This window comes from Triturus cristatus, chromosome 12, assembly GCF_964204655.1.
Source record: "Triturus cristatus chromosome 12, aTriCri1.1, whole genome shotgun sequence".
NCBI classification, from domain to species: domain Eukaryota; kingdom Metazoa; phylum Chordata; class Amphibia; order Caudata; family Salamandridae; genus Triturus; species Triturus cristatus.
The window spans coordinates 55,452,599-55,473,896 of NC_140595.1; the positions used below are offsets into that span (position 1 = coordinate 55,452,599).

At 51.0% G+C, this 21,298-nt stretch overlaps 1 protein-coding gene across 5 annotated transcripts in view; it reads right to left on the reverse strand.

The window, feature by feature from the left end:
- Nucleotides 1–21,298, reverse strand: part of TCF3 (transcription factor 3) — a 662,804-nt gene that overhangs the window by 244,805 nt on the left and 396,701 nt on the right. The gene's annotated exons all lie outside the window — the stretch shown is intronic.

The window sequence follows — 21,298 nt, forward strand, 5'->3', positions numbered from 1 at the left end:
TGGTGTAGACCATGTAGCTGCTTTGCAGATATCATCTAATGGAATGTTGCCTAAGAATGCAATAGAAGCCCCTATTTTTCTTGTAGAGTGGGCTCTAGGAGGAACAGTTAAAGTGCATTTTGCTTTGTGGTAGCAAATTTGTATACATTTAACAATCCATCTGGCTATCCCGGACTTAGATATGGGAATCGCCTTTGTGTGGTGGTGAGAAAGAAACGAAAAGTTGTTTAGTTTTCCGAAAAGGTTGTGTTCTTTCAATGTAATAGAGTAATGCTCTTTTAACGTCTAAAGTATGAAGACCTCTTGCTGCGACTGTGTGTGGTTGCGAGAAGAAAACAGGCAACTCCACAGATTGATTAAGGTGGAAGGAGGAAATGACTTTAGGGAGGAATTTAGGATTAGTGCGGAGAACCACCTTATTATGATGCATTTGAAAGAATGGTTCCTGAATAGTTAGGGCTTGTAGTTAACTAACTCTTCTTAGAGAAGTTATGGCCACTAGGAAAGCAACTTTCCATGTTAAGAATTGTAGCTCACATTTATGTAGAGGTTCAAACGGAGGACCCATCAGTCGTGTGAGCACGATATTTAAATTCCACACCGGTGAGGGTGGAACTCTGGGAGGAATTATCCTTTTGAGGCCTTCCATAAAGGCTTTGATGGCGGGCACTCTAAATAGCGATAAATGTTGTCTATTTTGTAGGTATGCTGCTATAGCAGCATGGTGTAGCCAAATAGACGTGTAGGCTAAGTTGCACCTTTGTAGGTGTAGTAGATAGGTTATGATGTGTTGGATAGACACATCTAGGGGATTGATGGTATTGTTATGGCAATATATCACAAATCGTTTCCACTTGGCTGCATAGCAGGATCTAGTGGTAGGGCGTCTAGCCTCCTTAATGATGTTCATACAGTCAGGAGGAAGGTTAAGGTAACCGAACTCTAAGATTTAAGGAGCCAGATCGCAAGGTTCGGCTGGGTCTGGGTGTCTGATCTCTCCACGGTTCTGGGTTAAGAGGCGTGGTGAGAGGTGTAATCTTTGGTGCGGGACTATTGACAGTTCCAACAATGTGGTGTACCACGGCTGTCTGGCCCAAGTTGGAACAACTAGAATTAGAGTTAGTGAGTGTTGCTGTAGTTTGCGCACCACCAGTGGTATGAGTGGGAGAGGCAGAAAAGCGTACGTAAATCTGCCTGACCATTTCATCCATATCGCAATGCCTTTGGATAATGGGTGTGGGTATCTGGCGGCGAAGTTTGGGCATTTGGCGTTTTCGTGGGTGGCGAAAAGGTCTATCTGTGGTTGCCCCCATATCTGAAAGTATGGTTGGAGAACTTGTGGATGGAGTTCCCACTCGTGAATCTGTTGTGTTTGACGACTTAACAGATCTGCTATGGTGTTTTGGAGTCCTGGGACGTGTTGGGCTAGGAGAAAGATATTCTGAGGTATAGCGCACCTCCATATGTTTTGTGCTAGCTGGGAGAGCTACAGAGAGTGTGTCCCGCCTTGTTTTTGGATGTAGTACATGGCTGTCATGTTGTCCGTGCCGACTAAGACAGCCTTGCCCGATATTTGTTTTTGGAATGCTTTTAAGGCTACGAATATGGCCAGTAATTCCAGGTAATTGATGTGGAATAACTTTTGTTGAGGTGTCCACTTGTCTTGTATGGTGTGATGTAATAGGTGAGCTCCCCAGCCGGAGAGCGATGCGTCCATTGTCATGACAATCTGAGGAACTGGCTCTAGGAACGGTCGCCCTTTGGAAAGGTTCTTGGTGTTCCACCTTTGCAGAGATCGATGAGTGCGACCGTCTACCAACACCGGATGTGTTAGCTGACCTTGAGCCTAGTTCCATTGGTGTGCTAAGCACTCCTGGAGAGGACGCATGTGGAGTCTTGCATTAGGTACTATGAGTAGGCAAGAGGCCATCATCCCTATTAGCTGCATTAACACTCTTGCTGGGAGAGAGTGATGAGGCTGAAATTTGTTTATGAGAGCTTGCATGTTTGCTATCCTGGTGGGGTTGGGATAGGCTAATGCTTTTGAGGTGTCTATTGTGGCACCAAGGTATTGTTGTATGTGGGACGGTTGTAGATGAGACTTTGGGTAGTTTACTGTGAACCCCAAGTTGTGGAGTAGTTGGATAGTGGTGTGAGTGTGATTAACACACTGATTGTATGAGCTGGATTTTATGAGCCAGTCGTCAAAGATATGGGAAGACGTGGTCTTCTTAAGTGGCCTGCCACTGCCGCTAGGCACTTGGTGAATACCCGTGGTGCTGTTGTGACTCCGAAAGGGAGTACTTTGAATTGATAGTGTTGGCCGTCCACTACAAACCGTAGATATTTCCTGTGAGCTGTGTGAATGGGAATATGGAAATAGGCGTCCTTGAGATCTAGAGTAGCAAGGAAGTCGCCTTGTGAAAGAAGAGGAACGACCTGTTGGAGTGTAACCATGTGAAAGGGGTGCAATTGTATGTACAGGTTTAGAGGTCTGAGGTCTAGTATAGGCCTGAGAGATCCGTCCTTCTTTGGTATTAGAAAATACAGGGAGTAAACTCCTGTTTTTTATTGCAGCAGGGGAACTGGTTCTATTGCACCCTTTTGTAGGAGGGAGATCACCTCCTGTTTTAGCAGAGCTAAGTGTTATGAGGATATTGGGCGTTGTTTGGGTGGTATGTGTGGGGGGGGGAGTAAGTTCCAGACAGTAACCTGATTGAACTATTTGTTGCATCCACCTGTGGAGGCAGAGCGGGTGTTGTTGGTCTTGCCTTTGCTATTGTTGCCTCTGTAGCCTCCTCTCTGGTAACCTCTGGTAAATGTAGACTGGGCGGGAGCCTTGTAAGAGGTGGAGGGGTTGTCTGAGGAGTAGCCTCTAGGGGTGCCCATGTAAGGTGAGCGACGAAAGGAACGTCTGGGAGCTTGCAGCTGCAAGGCTCCCATTGACTTAGCTATGTCCGTATCCTTTTTCATTTTTTCAAGGGTTGAATCTACATTTGGGCCAAATAGGTGCTCCTGATCAAAAGGCTGGTTGAGAATGGAGCTCTGAACTTCAGGTTTAAAACCAGAGATGCGTAGCCAGGCATGCGTACGCAAAAGGACACTCGTGTTTACTGCTCTGGAGGCGGAGTCTGCCACGTCAAGAGCGCAACGGATGGAGGTGTTGGTGATAAGCTTACCCTCACGTATGAATTCATTTGCCCTGTTTTTGTATTTATCTGGGAGGTGCTGCATTATGGACTCTAGTTCATCATAATGTGCCCTACCGTACGAGTTACTTACCTTCGGTAACGATGTATCTCGTAGAGACGATTCTAGCCGCAGATTCCTTCACGGAGAATTATCCCCAGGCGTGAGACTGGATCCGGAAACTCTTTTGCAACAGCATCCCTGCGCGCCGGGGGCGGGGCGACATGACGCGACTCCGCCCAGGCATCGTCCGCATACGTGACGTCAGCGAGGTCACATAAGACCCGCCCCAGCGCGCCCACGTCAGTTTTCTTCGGAGAACTTTTCCGCACCACAACGCGGAAGCACCAGATGAAAAACTGTGGAAGCATGGGAACAGTGTGCGAAGAGCAGAAAAATTGGAAAGAAACGGTAACTAACAACACCACCAGAGTAGTGCCAACACCGCAGAACCCAAGGGCAGGGAAAGAACAAGCAGAAACCTGCGCAGTCACACTGCCAGTACATAGACAGCCTCCCATCCCTGTGCCCCGAAGGCAAAGAACATGCGTAAAGTCATGGCACATGTAGTAAACCCCACCCCCCCATCCTGAGCAAGGAATGGGACCAGTCCCAAGACAGACAGGGACAACAAACTTCCAAGCCACCCCAACCTAGAGGGCAACCACCCACAAGGACCAGGGCAAGACATGTCCAGAGGATAGCAATGGAAGGAAGGGAGGGGAGGGAGGACAGGGATAGAAAGCAACGCCCCCCAAACCTGGAGTAGCCAGAGCAGCAGGGCACCTGAGCACTGGAACCCCATCCTCCAAAGAACCAAAGGAGAATTGAACCGCCCCCAGACGGAGGCACCCGTCAAGAACAAGGAAGGCACCCACAGGAGACACAGCCCCCCACCGGGAGGCGAGTACCGAAGACCAGCCCAAGGGTCCTTGCAGAATAGGGAAGGAAGAGCGGGCCGTGAAGGAATATGCGGCTAGAATCGTCTCTAACAGATACATCATTACCGACGGTAAGTAACTCGTACATCTGATAGACTACTAGCCGCAAATTCCTTCACGTAGAATAGATACCGTATCAATACCCACGGGGAAGGAGGGTCTGCGAAAGGACCCCACCAGCCAATGCAGAACAGAGGGCCCCACAGGGGACCAGATCTGTGGACCAGGAAGAACCTCGCCCCTGCCAGGCCAAGGGAACCCCCCACCAGCAGAACCCCACCGACCCCAAGGGGACGTAGGAGGGAAAGAAGGCTGAAGAGGCTCGGGCCCTCACAGCAGAGGAACCAAGGGTAAGGACGGGGAGGCCGAAGCACCCCACTCCCCCACAAGGCAACATAGCTGCCGCCCAATGCCAAGGCGGAAGAAGAAGCTTAGAGGGCCCAAGGAAACTAGGGAAAAGAAGGCGAACCCACTCCAGATGGAGAGCAACCTGCCAGCCAGAACAGCGCAGGCAGTCAAGCCGTCAGAAGCAAGAACAGCCAGAGGCCCCAGGAAGGCAGAGTAGGTGACGCCTGGCAAGGGAGAACACAGGATCATCCCAGACATCAGGACAGGAGCAGGGAGAGGAGGAGATGCCCGGGCACACCACTATGAGTGGCCGCACACATGACCTCAGGAAGCAAAAGCAACCTACCTAAACACCATGGAGAACAGGCATCCGAAGGCGACCAGAACCCTCTAGCAGAGGGCAAGCTACATGACAGCTACCACTAACCCACCTAGGGTACGTTAAGTCCCAAGATAGGGGAACCCTCTTAGGAAGAACTTCTGCAGCAGAGGAAAAAACAAAAGAGCCACGGGGAAAAAACACCCGCTGAAGGCTTGACAAGCAGCCCAAGCAAAGCAGAAGGCTCAATCTCAGGGCCAAGTCTGCGCAACAACTCCTGCAGAACGCACACACAATCAACACAAGGGCAGTCCAGCAGCCAACAATGCCAAAGTCCCAAGGAAGTATGTAAATGGCCAGAAAACACACTCGACAGCCAGAACAGCCGGCCTAAGAAGGCCCAGAATCAACTCAACTCAGAAGTCACTGAGGAGGGAACGGAGGAGGAGGAGAAGGCGGAGGAGGACGACGGAGCCCTACCAAGAGCCTTTGGATGGCGTAGTCGGCCGGGACATGGGACAACAGGCTGGCATCAAACGGAAGGTCGATGAGTCGCTCATAAATATTCTCAGGGAATACTCCGTCCCGAAGCCAAGCATGGCGACGGAGAGCGACTGAGGAAGCCATGGCCCGGCCGAGCACCTCTGAAATGTCCAGAGCAGAGCGGAGAATAAATGCCGCAAGCTCCCGGCCATCCAAAGCGTGATGCCGTAAGTCCACTGAACCAGACTCCTGGGACGCCTCAGATCCCAGAGACTCAGCAGAGTCCCACAAACAGGAGGAGGCCCTAGCCAGCACACACAAGGTTTTAAGGGCCCGCAGGGCCGCGCTGGTCGAGACGAACATGCTACGCCCCCAAGAGTCGAGCCAGCGGGCCTCTCGGGACGGCGGAGCCAACATTGGCAGCAGGGAGTGAAAAGCAGTCCGCAAAAGGGGACTGGCGGCTGAGGGATGAAGGGAAAGACATGCCGGGTAACGCGGCGCCAGGAGGTGCCGGCGCAGAAGATGCCGCGGCACTGGGTCCCCTGAGGCAGGACGCCTCCATGCCCCCGTCGATGAAGAAAGGAGCGAACCTTCAAAGGGAAGTAAGTTTTCCCTCCCACCAGAACCCTGGTGGAGGACCGCCAATGGATTGTCTGCCGGAAAGTGAGCCACCGCGCGTCACCCATGGGCAGGATGCCCACAGCCGTAGACACCGCATGAGCGAAGGCCGCCCCCACCTCCGTACAGCCTCGCAGTGGAGAAAGCGACGGCTGCAAACTAAGGCGGCCGTCCCCGAGGCCAAGCGGGACAGGCAAGGGCCAGACCTGGAAGTCAGAAGGAGCCGAAGAATGAGGGACCTGCCGCTCTTCCGACGAATACCTCTGCCTCAAGAAGGGCGGGGAGACGCCCTTAGACGCCGGTGAAAAAGCCACCACACGGCGACCAGTCTCCGGGGAGGACGACACCAATATACAGCCTGCCTTCGGAGAAGGAGAGTCCGAAGACAAATCTGCGGTATGACCCCTGCGCGGAGCTGCAGAGTCCATGACCTGAGGCAGGACGTCGGCACCAACCGGTGTCAGCGGGCAAGGTACCTCCAAGTCACCCCGCACTGGACACCGGAGTAGAGCTGGAGCTGCACCGGCCTTGGTGCGGTGCCAGAAAGACGCCGACCCGACCCCCGCCGAGGCAGCCACCTGCGCGTGGGAACGAGACAGGCCTGGGGAGTGGCACGAAGCCCTCCGCCAGCCGCGGCCCAGAATGAGGCGAAGATCGCTCGGCAAACCATGTGGCGGTTCCCAGGACGATTCAACCTCCGACTCGCCCTCCGACGAGGCAGCCGTCTGTGGGGAGGGACGAGAGGGGCCCGGAGAGGGACGAGAGGTCTTCCCTCTGCCTCGACACGGAGCAGGACGAGGAGGGTCCTCGATCCCTGTGGTTCCGCACAGTCCAGCTGCTGCCGGTGCCGTAGCACCGTCACCTCGGCCTTAGACAGGGCCACCTTGTCAAAGGACCGAGAGGGGCTCGGGGATGAGACCCGAGCCCCGGCAACACCCCAGGGACCCCCCGCAGGAGTTTGCGGCGAGGCAGAGACGGCCATGGCCTGGAGGAGGTGCCCCAGAGGAGATGCACCCCAGCAGTACCACATCCTCCAAGCCTGGATCCGAACCAGTCGGCACCGGAGCCGCCGCAAACGGCCCTGTGCAGAGCGAGGGATCCGCCAACGCCCCAGGAGGGGAAGGAGAAGGAGACGCCAGCGAGGCCTGCAAAGCTACCGTGCTTGTCTCTATTTGGACTCTCCACGCCCCAACACCGGGAAACGGTGGATAGGACGACATGCGGGGACGCATCACCGGCGGAGAGTCCACGCCCCCGGTAGGCCGGAAACCAGCCCACGGGGACAAACTGTGACACTTACCCACGGGGAGCGATGCTTACGTGACATCGGAGAAAGGCGAGGACAACGACCACGGACGTATCTGAAGCCGTCCACCGAAGCAAACCGAGGGGAGGACGTCGACCTGGAGAGATGTGCCGAGAGAAGTCTCATCCGGCGCTCCGGCCGCGACTTCAGCTTCAACTGTTGGCACGCCGTACAATCTGTGGTGCCGTGATCCTCCCCCAAACACCACATACAAATGAGGTGAGGGTCTGGCGCAGACATAAGACGCCCACAAGACGTGCAAGATTTAAAGCCCAAAGGCATTTGCACACTGTTCCACCAAAGAATTGAAAGAAAAAGGGGCCCTAACAGGCCCGTAGCAAGGATAGAATCCGCTTTGCACGCAGAAAAGGAAAAAAAAACTGACGTGGGCATGCTGGGGTGGGTCTTATGTGACCTCGCTGACGTCACGTATGCGGACGACGCCTGGGCGGAGTCGCGTGATGTTGCCCCGCCCCCGGCTCACAGGGATGCTGTGGTAAAAAAGTTTCCGGATCCAGTCTCACGCCTGGAGATAATTCTATGTGAAGGAATTTGCGGCTAGTAGTCTCTATCAGATATACCTGGCTAACAGCGCCTGAGTGTTGGTGATGCGCCATATGTTAGCTGCTTGTGAGGCTGTTCTTTTGCCAGAGGCATCCAAGAGTTTAGACTCCTTGTCGGGTGGTGGAGTGTCACCTGATGTCTGAGAATTGGCCCTTTTCCTAGCATTGGAAACTACCAGGGAGTCTAAGGGTACTGGGCCTTTAATGTAAGCTGCGTCGTCAGGGGCAGCTTGATATTTTTTGCCGATCCTGGGGTTAATAACTCGAGCCCTAACAGGATCTTTAAAGACTTCAGGTGCATGCTTAATAACGCCTTTAAGCATAGGTAGTGTTGAGGTGGATCTTTGAGTGGTGTCAAATGTATCCATAAGGAAGTCCTGCTCTATGGGGGCTGTATGCAAGGCAACCCCGTGGTATTGGGGAGCTCTGTGGACGAGCTGATTAAAGCCCATGGTGTCCTCTGGATGGGAAGGCCTGGAGGGGTAGATGTCATCCTGTGGAACATTAGGGACATCTGGCGTGTTATAGTCATCCCAGGGGTCTGGGGAAGAAGGTGGACTAGGATCTCCTAGTGGCACATTGTCCAGACCCTCCCCCATGTCATCCAAGGTGTCATCATAGTCTACTGGTGTAGGAAATGGTGTAGGGGAACGGTGTGGTGGGGGAGGTGGAGGAGGAGGTGGAGAAGGGAGTCTTAGAGGAGATGTAGCAATGTCCCTCTTTTTAGGTGGTGGAGTCGGTGCAGGCGCCTCTAGTGGTCTTTTCCTAGAACTTGGAGTCAATTGACCAGTTTTAGGATCCCTTATGAGAGTCTTTTGAGCAGGGTCTGGTGTGAACAGCTCTTCTGCTGGAGGTTGGTCTTTCGCTGCCGAGACTTCTTCGGCACAGACTGTAGCGGATCTGTGTTGTTTTGGTTTGGAACTGTGCGTCTTAACAGTCTGTGGCCTGTGGAACTTGTTGTTTTTTCGGTTCCGAGGCTTGCCTTGGCTCCGAATCCGAGCCCTTCGTGAGTGGTTTTTTGTTCGTCGGTGTCGACGAGTCGGTGTTTGTGGGTTATGGTGCCGTGTGCTTGTAAGTGGAAGCAGCTGTTGGCACGGAGTAGGGCAGTTTCTTTTTCGGAGCTGGTGATTGTGTTTCGGTACCGACGGCAGGCTGACTCGAGCCCAAGCTGCCTTAAGGCTTAGTAGGCTTCTTTGCCGGGCCCGAGGGCGGGGCATGGGAAGCAGTCTCTCAGTGTGCACCTGGGCCCAAAGATGTGACCGAAGCCTTTTTCGAGGGTGCAGGGAGGGGGTCCGGGTCGACATTCTTACTTGCGACCCATAGCGCCAGAGTGATCTCTTCCACGTCGGAGTTGTCTGCTTCTGTGTCGCTGACGAGGCCTTCTTCGACCCGCTCTCGCTCCGGCACGTCGACGCCCTCTTGGAAGATGTCGTCGGGGATTGATGTCGATAATCCAGCCTTGGTTCTTCTCGCGCGTCGGTCGCGAATGGTCGTCTTAGAGCGGGAAGAGGAACAAGCTGGACAGTGTCTGGCTTCGTGCTCTGGTGAAAGGCAGAGGTTGCACACCTCATGCAGATCGGTATGGGGAAACTTCAACCCACATATAAGGACACTTCTTGAATGACGTCCTTTCCATGAGCCAGAAGCCTAGGCCCGAAGGCCTTCGTCGACGATCAGAAACGAGGACTTCGATCTGGAGAGATGCGCGACGATTAGAGTTCGCGATCGAGACAAAACCGTTGAAATGGTGACCGATTGCGCGTCGAAAGTGGAATTGGTAATGGTTCCGAACTGGAGCGTGACAAACACATCAGAGCCCGATGGCGGAAAAAAACAGTCTGAGGATGGAGCCGATGCCCATGCGCACTATAGTCCAAAGGAGGAGTCACCTGTCCCATGACTTCCAAAGACTTTTACAAGACAAAAACAAGTGCAAACATCCGGGCCCAACACCAGATGGTGATCTATGCTAAGTGTGTGATCTGCAGCTCATATGCCTCGAACACGTCTTTTCCATGCTATTGTGATGGAACAGGCTCTATCCCTTTTGAAGGAATGCGTCACTTCCTCACAGCACCCTTTGATACTTTTGGCTAATGACGTGCTGGAATACTGGGTGGTGTGGTATGAACTCCAGGCAGTAGCCGTGGATGACAGTGCAAAGTACAGACTTGTTTGCGGCTCTCTCTTTCCACTGGGAAAGATGGATAAGCTACTTACCTGTAATCCTAGTTTTCTTCCAGGGGAACACTCAAAGTGATAAGTACAAAATAGTCCTGCCCGTGCGTAGGGGCCCCCGGCACAGCAATAAAATACAATATATATGTTTAAATCTAAAAAAAACTACGTAGTATCCTAAAAACATATATATATATATACACACACAAACCCTAAAGAAATAGAGGCTAAAAATGCTTAAATTACATTGAATGTTTCATTTAAAATGAACTATACACATTGAACATTTCTGCAATACCGAAAATGAAAACTTTACAGTGAAACACAGCCTTTACTTGAAAAGCAAAAGGCAAAGGAATGAAAGGCACTGTTTGTGAGAAAGTGGCTCTGTATATACTGTTCCTTAATAGGTACAGGGTGTACAGAGTCCACAGTCCCCCAGGGCTTACAGAGGCTAAAGTTAGATATAACCTTACTCTCTAAAGTGGTAGCTTGGTCGAGCAGTAAGGCAGTATCAGAGGACAGTGTAAAGCATTTGTTGTACACACTCAGTCAGCAAATGGTCTCACATACTCAATAACTGAACTCTAGGCCAATGGTTTATATATAAAAAATATATGCTTGTTATATTTTAGAACCAACAATTGGGTTTAAACTATACTTTCTCAGAATGAGATGCTTTATATAAATACTTTTGCAATATGCAATTGACTTTTGTAAACAGTTACAAGTGGTTGCAATAGGCAACTATTTTAAACACAACAATGCATTGAGCTCAATGAATATTTCAAGTCATTTGCAACAGATTACTTTTAGGATTCCTTTTGGAATTCCCAGACTGGATCCTACATTCAGTCCTGGGTCAGTACTTAGAATCCAGTGATGCAAGTCGACTTAATTACTGTGATTTTTAAACAATATTTAGCTATTTCAAAGGTTGACACTTAGAAAATATTTCAAAGAAAACAGTCAATGATTCCCTATGGAAGAAAATTCAAGTTGCAGGTACAGTATGTTCTCGTTACTTTTATAATCCAGTACTGGGTACCTAGACTCAGTACTGGGACCTTTATCCAAAACAGGTAAGTAATTACGTTTTCAGATATTATACGATTTTTAACGAATATTTAAAGATTGCAGAAATTGACACTGAAGAAATTTCACAGAAAAAACAGTCAATGATTTCCTATGGGAGAAAATTGGGTTACTGGTAAGTACAGTTGTAGGTATTTTTCGGAGTCAGTGCTGGGCACCGAGATCCAGCACTGGGAGCTCACCTAAGAGCAGGTGAGTATTTCCGTTTTCGTTACTCGGCTGATTTTTGGTGAATATTTTAAAATTTGAAAAGTCCCCACTTAGAAGAAATTTCAGGAAAAAGCCAGTCAATGTTTCCCTATGAAGAAAGGAATATGCTACTTACCAGTATGCATCTGTTCTTGGCATGTAGAGCTGCAGAGTTGTACACTTAGCATAGGTCGCCATCTGGTGTTGGGCCCGGATGTTTGCAGTTTGTTTTTCTTCTTGGACCGTGCTTGGAAGTCACGAGTTTGGTGACTCCTCCTTCGGTCCGTACTGCGCATGGGCTTCGGCTCCATCCTCAGATTGTTTTTCGCCAACAGGGAAATGATGGAGCGTAGTAATAACAGTGAGAAACCCATGTGTGTTGTATCTAAATAAGATGGACTGGAACGGATACAGGTAGCCGGGGAGGCGGGTGGGCGTGTACAACTCTGCAGCTCTACATGCCAAGAACAGATGCATACTGGTAAGTAGCATATTCCGTTCGAGGCATATGAGCTGCAGATTGTACACTTAGCATAGATTATATAGCAGTACCCAACCTTAGCGGCGACCACCGGTATCCGTTGCAGCTGTTTGAAAGAGTGTTTTTAGTACAGCCTGGCCCACCCTAGCTTGCTGCTGGGAATGCACATCTACACAGTAGTGTTTTGTGAATGTGTGCGGTGTAGACCATGTGGCTGCCTTGCATATGTCATCTAAGGGTATATTCCCTAGAAAAGCCATAGAAGCCCCTAACTTTCTTGTAGAGTGGGCTTTAGGGGGAACAGATAATGTTCTCTTTGCCCTCTGATAGCAAATTTGTATGCATTTTACAATCCACCTAGCTATCCCTGATTTTGAGATGGGGTTGCCTTTATGTGGTGGAGAAAAGGAAACGAACAACTGTTTGGTCTTCCTGAAGGGTTGCGTTCTTTGTATGTAATATAGCAACGCTCTTTTCACATCTAGTGTGTGTAAGGCCCTTTCCGCAACAGATTGGGGTTGCGAAAAGAAGACAGGTAATTCCACTGATTGATTGAGGTGGAAGGGGGTAATGACTTTGGGCAGGAACTTCGGATTAGTTCGAAGTATGACCTTGCTGTGATGCATTTGTATGTAAGGTTCCTGTATGGTGAACGCTTGTATTTCACCAACCCTTCTAAGGGAAGTGATAGCTACAAGGAAAGCTGTTTTCCAGGTGAGAAATTGTAGCTCACATTTGTGCATTGGTTCGAAGGGCGGACCCATTAGTCGTGTAAGGACCAAATTTAGATTCCATACAGGGGAGGGTGGTGCCCTGGGAGGAATTACTCGTTTAAGGCCTTCCATGAAGGCTTTAATAGCGGGCACTCTGAAGAGTGACAAATGCTGTCTGTTTTGTAGATAGGCAGCGATCGCTGCTAGGTGTAGGCGTATGGATGAATACGCTAGGTTACACCTGTGAAGATGGAGCAGATAGCATATGATGTGTTGTATGGATGCATCTAGAGGGTTGATTGTATTGTTACGGCAGTACATTACAAATCTTTTCCACTTTGCGGCATAGCATGCTCTAGTGGTAGGACGTCTGGCTTCCATGATGATGTTCATGCAATCAGGGGGAAGGTTAAGGTACCCGAATTCTAAGATTTCAGGAGCCAGATCGCCAGGTTGAGCTGAGCTGGGTCCGGGTGCCTGATTTCTCCATGGTTCTGGGTTAGGAGGCATGGGGAAAGGTGCAGTTTTTGATGTGGTACCACTGATAGTTGTAGTAGCGTGGTGTACCACGGCTGTCTGGCCCACGTCGGAGCTACCAGAATGAGTGTGAGGGAGTGCTGTTGTAGTTTCCTGACCACTAATGGAATTAGTGGGAGAGGTGGAAAGGCGTATGCAAATCTGCCTGACCAGTTCATCCATATCGCATTGCCCTTGGACAATGGGTGTGGGTATCTGGCGGCGAAGCTTGGGCATTTTTTGTTTTCGTGGGTGGCGAAGAGGTCTATTTGAGGATGCCCCCACTGTTGGAAGAATGGGTGAAGAACTTGTGGATGCAGTTCCCATTCGTGTAGTTGTTGAGTCTGTCTGCTGAGCAGATCTGCTATGGTGTTTTGTACGCCTGGAACATGTTGTGCCAGGAGAAAAATGTTTTGGGGAATTGCCCATCTCCATATGCTCTGGGCTAAGCGGGAGAGCTGGGGAGAGTGTGTCCCCCCCTGTTTCTGTATATAATACATCGCAGTCATGTTGTCTGTGCGAATGAGGACTGCTTTGCCTGAAATCTGCTTTTGGAAAGATTTTAGGGCTAGAAAGATCGCCAAAAGCTCCAGATGGTTGATGTGGAGCGTTTTTTGCTGTGGCGTCCATAGACCTTGCATTGTGAGGTGTAAGAGGTGCGCTCCCCAGCCGGAGAGCGATGCGTCCGCTGTTAGAGTCACTTGGGGAACCGGGTCCAGGAACGGCCGTCCCTTGGAAAGGTTTGTGGTGTTCCACCACTGCAGAGAGTGATGTGTGCGGCCGTCCACCAACACCAGATCCGTTAGCTGACCGTGGGCCTGGTTCCACTGTTGTGCTAGGCACTCCTGAAGTGGACGCATGTGGAGTCTTGCATGGGGCACTATGAAGATGCAAGACGCCATCATCCCTATGAGCTTCATAAACACTCTTGCTGGTAGAGAGTGTTGAGGAAGGAATATTTTGCGTAAGGCTAGAATGCTTGTGATTCTGGCTGGGTTTGGATAGGCAATACCTTTTGAGGTGTCTATGGTGGCCCCGAGATATTGCTTTGTGTGAGATGGTATGAGGTGGGACTTTTGGTAGTTCACCGTGAAGCCTAGCTGATGAAGCAGTTGGATGGTGCTGTTTGTATGTTGCACGCATTGGTGGTAGGACGCGGCTTTTATGAGCCAGTCGTCTAAGTAAGGGAAGACGTGAACATGTTGACGTCTGAGGTGTGCTGCTACTACTGCTAGGCATTTGGTAAACACCCGTGGTGCAGTGGTGACCCCGAAGGGGAGAACCTTGAATTGGTAATGTTGCCCGTCCACCACGAACCTGAGGTATTTTCTGTGAGAGGGGTGTATTGGAATGTGAAAGTACGCGTCTTTCAGATCCAGTGTTGTGAGAAAGTCTCCCTGGCAGAGGAGTGGGAGGACTTGTTGTAAGGTGACCATGTGAAAGTGGTCTGAATGTATGTAGGCATTTAGAGGCCGGAGATCCAGAATGGGTCTGAGGGTCTCGTCTTTCTTTGGGATTAAGAAATATAGGGAGTAGACCCCTAGATTTCGTTGATTGTCGGGTACCTGCTCTATGGCGTGTTTCTGGAGGAGCGAGAGTACCTCTTGTTTGAGCAGTGTGGAATGCTCTTGGGACATTGGACGGTGCCTTGGTGGGATATTGGGTGGGGTAGATGCTAGCTCGAGGCAGTACCCTGACCGAATGATTTGGGTCACCCATTTGTCCGATGTTATGGACTCCCATACGTGGATAAAATCTTGTAGTCTGCCCCCGACCGGAGTGGAATGGTCTGGGGGGAGGGAAGGGGAGTCATTGTGCGGGTGGGGTGGCAGAACGGGTATTGTTGGTTTTGCCCCTGCCCTTATTGTTGTTGCCTCTGTAGCCACCTCTTTGGTTGCCCTTTGAAAAGGTATTTTGAGGAGGGGATTTGTAGGAGGTAGAGGCATTATCGGTGGAGGAGCCTCTACCTGTGGCACGAAAGGACGAGCGTCGAAAGGAACGCTTAGAGGCTTGGGTCTGGAGCGCTCCCATAGACTTCGCTGTGTCTGTATCTTTCTTCATTTTTTCGAGCGCTTCGTCTACCTTTGGGCCAAAGAGTGTTTGCTGGTCAAAGGTGTGATTAAGTATTGATGTCTGGACCTCAGGCTTGAACCCTGATATCCTGAGCCAGGCATGGCGGCGAAGCAGGACACTGGTGTTTATGGCTCTAGAAGCAGTGTCTGCTGCATCGAGGGCACACTTAATGGAGGTGTTTGTGATTAGTTTGCCCTCTTGTATCAAGTCATGAGCTTGGCGTTTGTATTTCTCTGGAAGGTGCTGCATAAGAGCCTCTAATTCATCATAGTGTGCTCTATCATATCGCGCAAGCAGTGCTTGTGTATTTGCAATGCGCCACATGTTTGCAGCCTGGTAGGCGGTGCGTTTACCAGACGCGTCCAGAAGTTTAGATTCCTTGTCTGGTGGTGGGGCATCTCCTGAGGATTGGGAGTTAGCCCGCTTTCTAGCTGTGGAGACAACTAGGGAATCTAGAGGAGCAGGGCCCTTGATGTATGCAGGGTCTGTGGGTGCCGCCTTGTACTTCTTCTCTATTCTAGGGTTTAGTACTCTGGCTCTGACAGGGTCTTTGAATACCTCTGTAGCGTGCTTGGTGACACCCTTAAGCATGGGTAAAATAGCAGTGGAACGATCTTGTAAATCAAATGTATCCAGTAGGAAGTCTTCTTCCACTGGTTCCGTGTGCATGTCCACCCCATGGTAGTGTGCTGCTCTCTGCACTAAATGGTGAAACCCTAAAGAGTCCTCTGGAGGAGACGGCCTTGATGGGTATAGGTCGTCTTGAGGTACATTGGGTACATCAGGGTTATTATAATCCTCCCATGGATCTGGGGTCCCTGGTGGGGTGGGATCCATTGGGGCGTCCCCTGGGTCATTGTCCGGGTCCCCGTCATCCGGATCTGGGGATGGGGCCGGATCGTAGTGAGGTAAAGGTGGAGGGGGTGGTGGTGGGAGGGGGGGTGGCAGTGGGGAGGGTACTCTAAGGGGAGAAGTGGCTGAGTCCCTCTTTTTGGGTGGAGGAGGAGGAGCCGGAGCCTCAAGGCGACGCTTCTTAGTAATCACAGTCAAAAGGCCAGTCTTTGGATCTCTGGACAAAGTCTTTTGTAAAGGGTCTGGTGTAAACAGAGCCAATGGCGCCGAGTCGTCTGTCGGCACCGGCGATTTCGGAACCGGAGGTTTCGATGTTCTGTGTACGCCTTGCTTTTTGGAGGTCTCCGTGTGTTTCGGCGTCGAATGCTGTTTCGGCGCCGGAGCGTCGGTGCCGACCGATTTCTGTTTGTGTTTGGTCGGCGCCGAGTGTCCAGGTTTCGGCACCGGTGGTTTCGGAGTCGAGCTGGATTTTGCAGGCTTCGGTGCCGAGTGGTGTTTATCGGCACCGGGCGTCGGCTGGCTCGATCCCGAGCTGCCGTGAGACTTTGAGTGCTTCGACACCGGGCCCGAAGGTGGGGTGATCGAGGCTTTGGTTTTGGTTTTGCCCAGGCCGGCAGGCGAGGGGGTAACCGGAGTCTCTTTGGTTTTCGGTGCGGGGCTGGGAGGGGGCATTGTACTCACGGCCCGCTGTCCTGGTGTTACGTCCTCCAGGTCGGAGTCGTCGGCCTCGGAAGCGCTGACGATGTCTTCTCCCAGTTCGGTGTGTGTCTGCCCCGAAGCTTCGGCGTCGTCTCCGAAGATGTCCGGTGGAACTGTTGAGGATGAGTGCGCCATGGTGCGTCGAGCCCTTCGATCTCGGATCGTTTTCTTCGATCGAAAAGACTTGCAGGCGGGGCAGTCTCGAGCCTCGTGTTCCGGAGAGAGGCAAAGGTTACACACCTGATGGAGGTCGGTGTGGGGAAATTTAGACCCACATTCTGGGCACTTTTTAAACGGAGTCCTTTCCATCGGCCGGGACCGGAGTCGCGGAGGGCCCGAAGGCCGGTGTCGATGTACGGGATGGAAAAAGTGCCGCTTCGAGAGATGAAGATGATGAAGGAACTCGAAGAATCGAGGATTTTCCGTCGAGGCTGGAACCGTAGAAGTTCGAAGCCGGAGCACGAAGTATCACATCCGAGCCCGATGGCGGAAAAAAACAATCTGAGGATGGAGCCGAAGCCCATGCGCAGTACGGACCGAAGGAGGAGTCACCAAACTCGTGACTTCCAAGCACGGTCCAAGAAGAAAAACAAACTGCAAACATCCGGGCCCAACACCAGATGGCGACCTATGCTAAGTGTACAATCTGCAGCTCATATGCCTCGAACATAGAGTTATCGGTTTAAAGGCAAGTACTCGACTGGTAGAGTTGAGGTTCTGGGCATAGACTCAGGGGTCCCCCAGGGCCAGGACGATACAGTTGGTTCACCCTCAGCGACTCTAGGGCAGCCGGGTGCAGAGAGAGTTAGGCCCAATGTTATCCTATGAGGGATAGGGGGGCCTTGGTTGGTGGCTGCTGACTAGCAAGCCACGCGGCTGTGGGAGCTGGGCTCCAGGTCACTTACTCAGGGCAAGTGGGGAAGTAGGTAGGTGTAGAGGTTGCACTGCCAGGGCCACTCGGGCAGCTGGGTGCAGGGTGCTTTTGAGCCTGCCGGCGCTCAATTGATTTCAATGGGAAATCTCCGGTTTAGAAAAAGACTGCAAGCTCGGGGACGATGATTCTTCAGGTGCCACCACCACTTTGAGAGGTAAGTTGGAGGATAGGTAGGTACCCCAGGATTGGGCACAAGGGGCCGCGGGGCGCCGCGTGCAGGGGTGCCTTTTGGTGTCGGGAAATCTTACCCTCTGTTGATCGCTGTAGGGGGGGCGCCTTGTTCTGAGGCTGCAGGCTTCTTCAGGAGTGTCAAGGGAGGTCCTTGGGTGCTGGACTCGGGGTCACAGTCGCCGTGGGGTCGTCCTCGTGGTCTTTGTTCACTCCGGCACTGGCCAGGCTTGGCTGGTGCAGAGTGTGCTGGGTTCGCGGTTCCGGGCTGCTGCCAGGGATTAGAGGTAGGTTTTGAGTAGAGCCTCTACTCGTGGGAGTCCCAGGGGCTTAGAGCCAAAAGGTAGCCAGGTCCTCCGGGGTTTGTGAGGTTGCTGGCCACAAGAGATGCCGGGTTGGAGCAGGAGCAGGTTTGAGGGTCAACAGGCTGGTGGGCTGGGGCCAAAGCAGTTGTGTCTTCCTCTTCTTAGCAGCTGCAGGGCAGGTCTTCTTTCTTCTTGCTCTTCTTTGTATTTTGGAATCTGGGGAAGGAAGGTCCAGGGTGCCCCTAAATACTAGATTTAGGGGCGTTACAGGTAGGTGAAGGGCAGGGACCAATAGGTCCCTGTCCTGGGGTGGGTACACCCCCTATCCTGCCTCTCTCCTGTGGGAGGGGGCAGTAGCCTAGTCCTGATAGGGTAGAGCTTCCCATCTTCAAGATGGCGAGAGCCCGGAGATGTGCTTCACCTCGCCTCCCCCACCTGAGGGGTGGGATTGGCAGGCTGGCACATCCCCTGTCCTTATTTGGGGTTTCCGGCCAAGCTTCCCGCCATAGTGGGGGGTTGCAGTGGCCTGGGGAAGCTCACAGAGGCAGCATGCCTTTGAAGCTTCCCCCTGCCCATCCTGGGGGAGGAGATTTAGCACCTCGCCCAGGATGTGCATTGTTGCAGGCCCAGGGGTCCAGCAACATGTCTGCTGTGTGGCAGCCTAGGCAGCCTCAGAGCAGACGTGGATGGTAGGTTAGGTCAAAGGGGGCATCTCTAAGATGTGCTTGGTACATTAAATCCCACTCTGGCATCAGTGTGGGTTTAATGTGCTGAGAAGTTTGATACCAAACTTCTCAGTCTTCAGTGTTGCCATTATGGTGCTGTGGAGTTCGTGTTTGACGAGCTCTCAGCACCATGTACTCTTAAATGGCAGCACTGCACTTACAGTGCTCAGGAATGGACCTGGGTACTGTAGGGGCACAGGGCTCCTGCTCATGTGCCCACACCATTGGCATAAGGCACCCAGCTAGAGGGGTGGCTGATGTATGCCATGGCAGTGTAGGTGAGGGGCATGGCACACAGGGATGTGTGCCATGTCGACTTTGTTTTGTCTTGCACCCAGACAACCAGCCTGCAAATGCAGTGTGTGTGTAAGGGTACAGGACCTCTAAGGGTGGCACAATGAGTGCTGCAGCCCTTAGAGGCCTTCCCTGGTCACAAGGCCCTGGGTGCCATTTACCCGGGGCTGACATGTGGCCAGGGTTTGCCAATTTGGGTTTTGTGTGTTTTAGGGAAGGAACATAGGCCCTGAGCACTGATTGGCAGGAGTCCAGAGCGCACACAGTCTAAGTACATTCAGCAAAAAGTGGGGGCATACCATGAAAGAAAGATTGCACTTTCTCACACTGTTAGCCAATATTTTGCATTGAAAATCATAACAGAGAAAACTGACACTGTGCCTTAATATTTCGAAGACCTCCTGAATCCCACCTTTCCCACAGGCGACAGTTAGGTCAGGTGTTTTTTTTTTTTACAATGACAAGAGCATTCAGAGGATAAACCACATCACAGCTGCTGTGTTAAATATCCGTCCAGGGAGGAGGGAGGGTTGCTTTTGACTGATGAGTATTCCTCTGGAAGAGAACTAGGAGTACAGGTAAGTCGCTTATCCTTCTCTTCCAGGGAATGTTAATCAATAACCATAAGCATTGAATAATCCCATACCTCTGCGGACGAATACAAGACTGTTCCTAGCAGCTAACAACAATAACCAAACAGATTTCTAAGTGAAGCCGCCCATACTTGGGCATCTGCTTAAGTGTCTGAGTCCAGGCAATAATGGCAAGCGAAGAAATGAAGTGAATGCCAAGTTGCAGCCTTGCACATCCCTACGATGGCTACATATCTGAGCAGAGCAGCAGTGGCTGCCTTATGCCTTGCAGAGTGGGCTCTAGGTTGACAAGGGAGGCTTTAGTTGGCTAACTGGTAAGTGAGAGATATGCAAGAGACTATCCACCTAGAGGTAGATTCCTTGGAGGAAGCCAAACCAGTGAGCATTTGGCCATAGTTAATGAACAAGTGGTCAGAATATCTTATCTCCTTAGTTTTGTCAAAGTAAAACGAATGAGTGCGAAGCCCTTTCTGGTGGCATGGAAGGGTTGGGAAAAAACATTGGGAGAGTGATGGTCTGATTGATATGAAAATCAAACGATCTTAGGCCAAAAACTAGGATGTGTTCTCATGACCACCCTTTTTGAATGAAAAAAATCAGATAATGTTCTACTGAGTAAAGAGCCTGGATTACGCGGAGTCTGCGAGCTGAAGTGATCGCTAATAGGAAAGCGGTCTTCCAGGTAAGGTGTCGTAAAGACTTTGTTTATGGGTTCGAAAGGGGGCTTGTTAATTTGGAGAGAACCACATTAAGCTCTCATGATGGATAGGATGATCTTACAGGTGGGTAAACCTTTTTTAAACCCTCAAGGAAAGCTTTGACTACAGGCATTTGAGAAAAGGAAACCTGTTTGGGAGACCTTCTGTAGGCAGTAACACTTCAGACACTACTGGCTTAACTACCCCAGCATCAGACTTTTGGAGGTCGGTGGAGTCACTTCTGAATGGTACCAGTTCAAAGTGTTCTCTTTTGAAATATTCAAAGTAGATATTTGGAGGTTTTCTGTGCTAAATAGTCATTTTATGATTTAACACAGATTATATGGCTCTCTTCAGTCATGTAGAAGCAGATGATGCCGTTGTTGGTTTTCTCATTACTTTGTCTTCCTATAATGTGGGAAGTTCAAGTCTCTTCTTGCACAAGTCTATACTTTATGATTGGCTCCTTATCCCACATACAACACATTGCGATAGTCCAGTCTGGCTATAATCAAAGCCTGGATCACAGTTCGTTGAGTGGGATCAGGGATCATCCGGATGATCTTTTTTAGTCATTTGAGGACCACAAAAGAGGTGTCTGAAACGTTAGCTACCTGAGGCTTCATAGACAGTTTGTCATCCAGAAGGAATCCCAGGTTATTAACTTTGTGATGGAGTAGGCAGAGCCCTTATAGAGTCAGGCCAGTGATGAGGGGCCCAGAGAGAGGAGTTTTCCACCCGAATCATGACCTCAGTCTTATTGCACTGAGCCTGAGAGTTTTTTTTATTGATCCAAGAGGAGACACAACTCAGGCCGAAGCTTGACTGAGGGTCCATGGTTCTGTTCAGAAGACAGAGTAAAGATGATCAGAGTGTCATCTGTGTAGGTAAAAAGACCACACTTTTCCACTTAATCTATCAATAGGCGGATGTAAATGTTAAACAATAGAGGGTTCAACACTGAATACACCATCAAAAGAGAAGACTGTCTTCTGGGGTTCAGCGGAGAGCTGTTCTT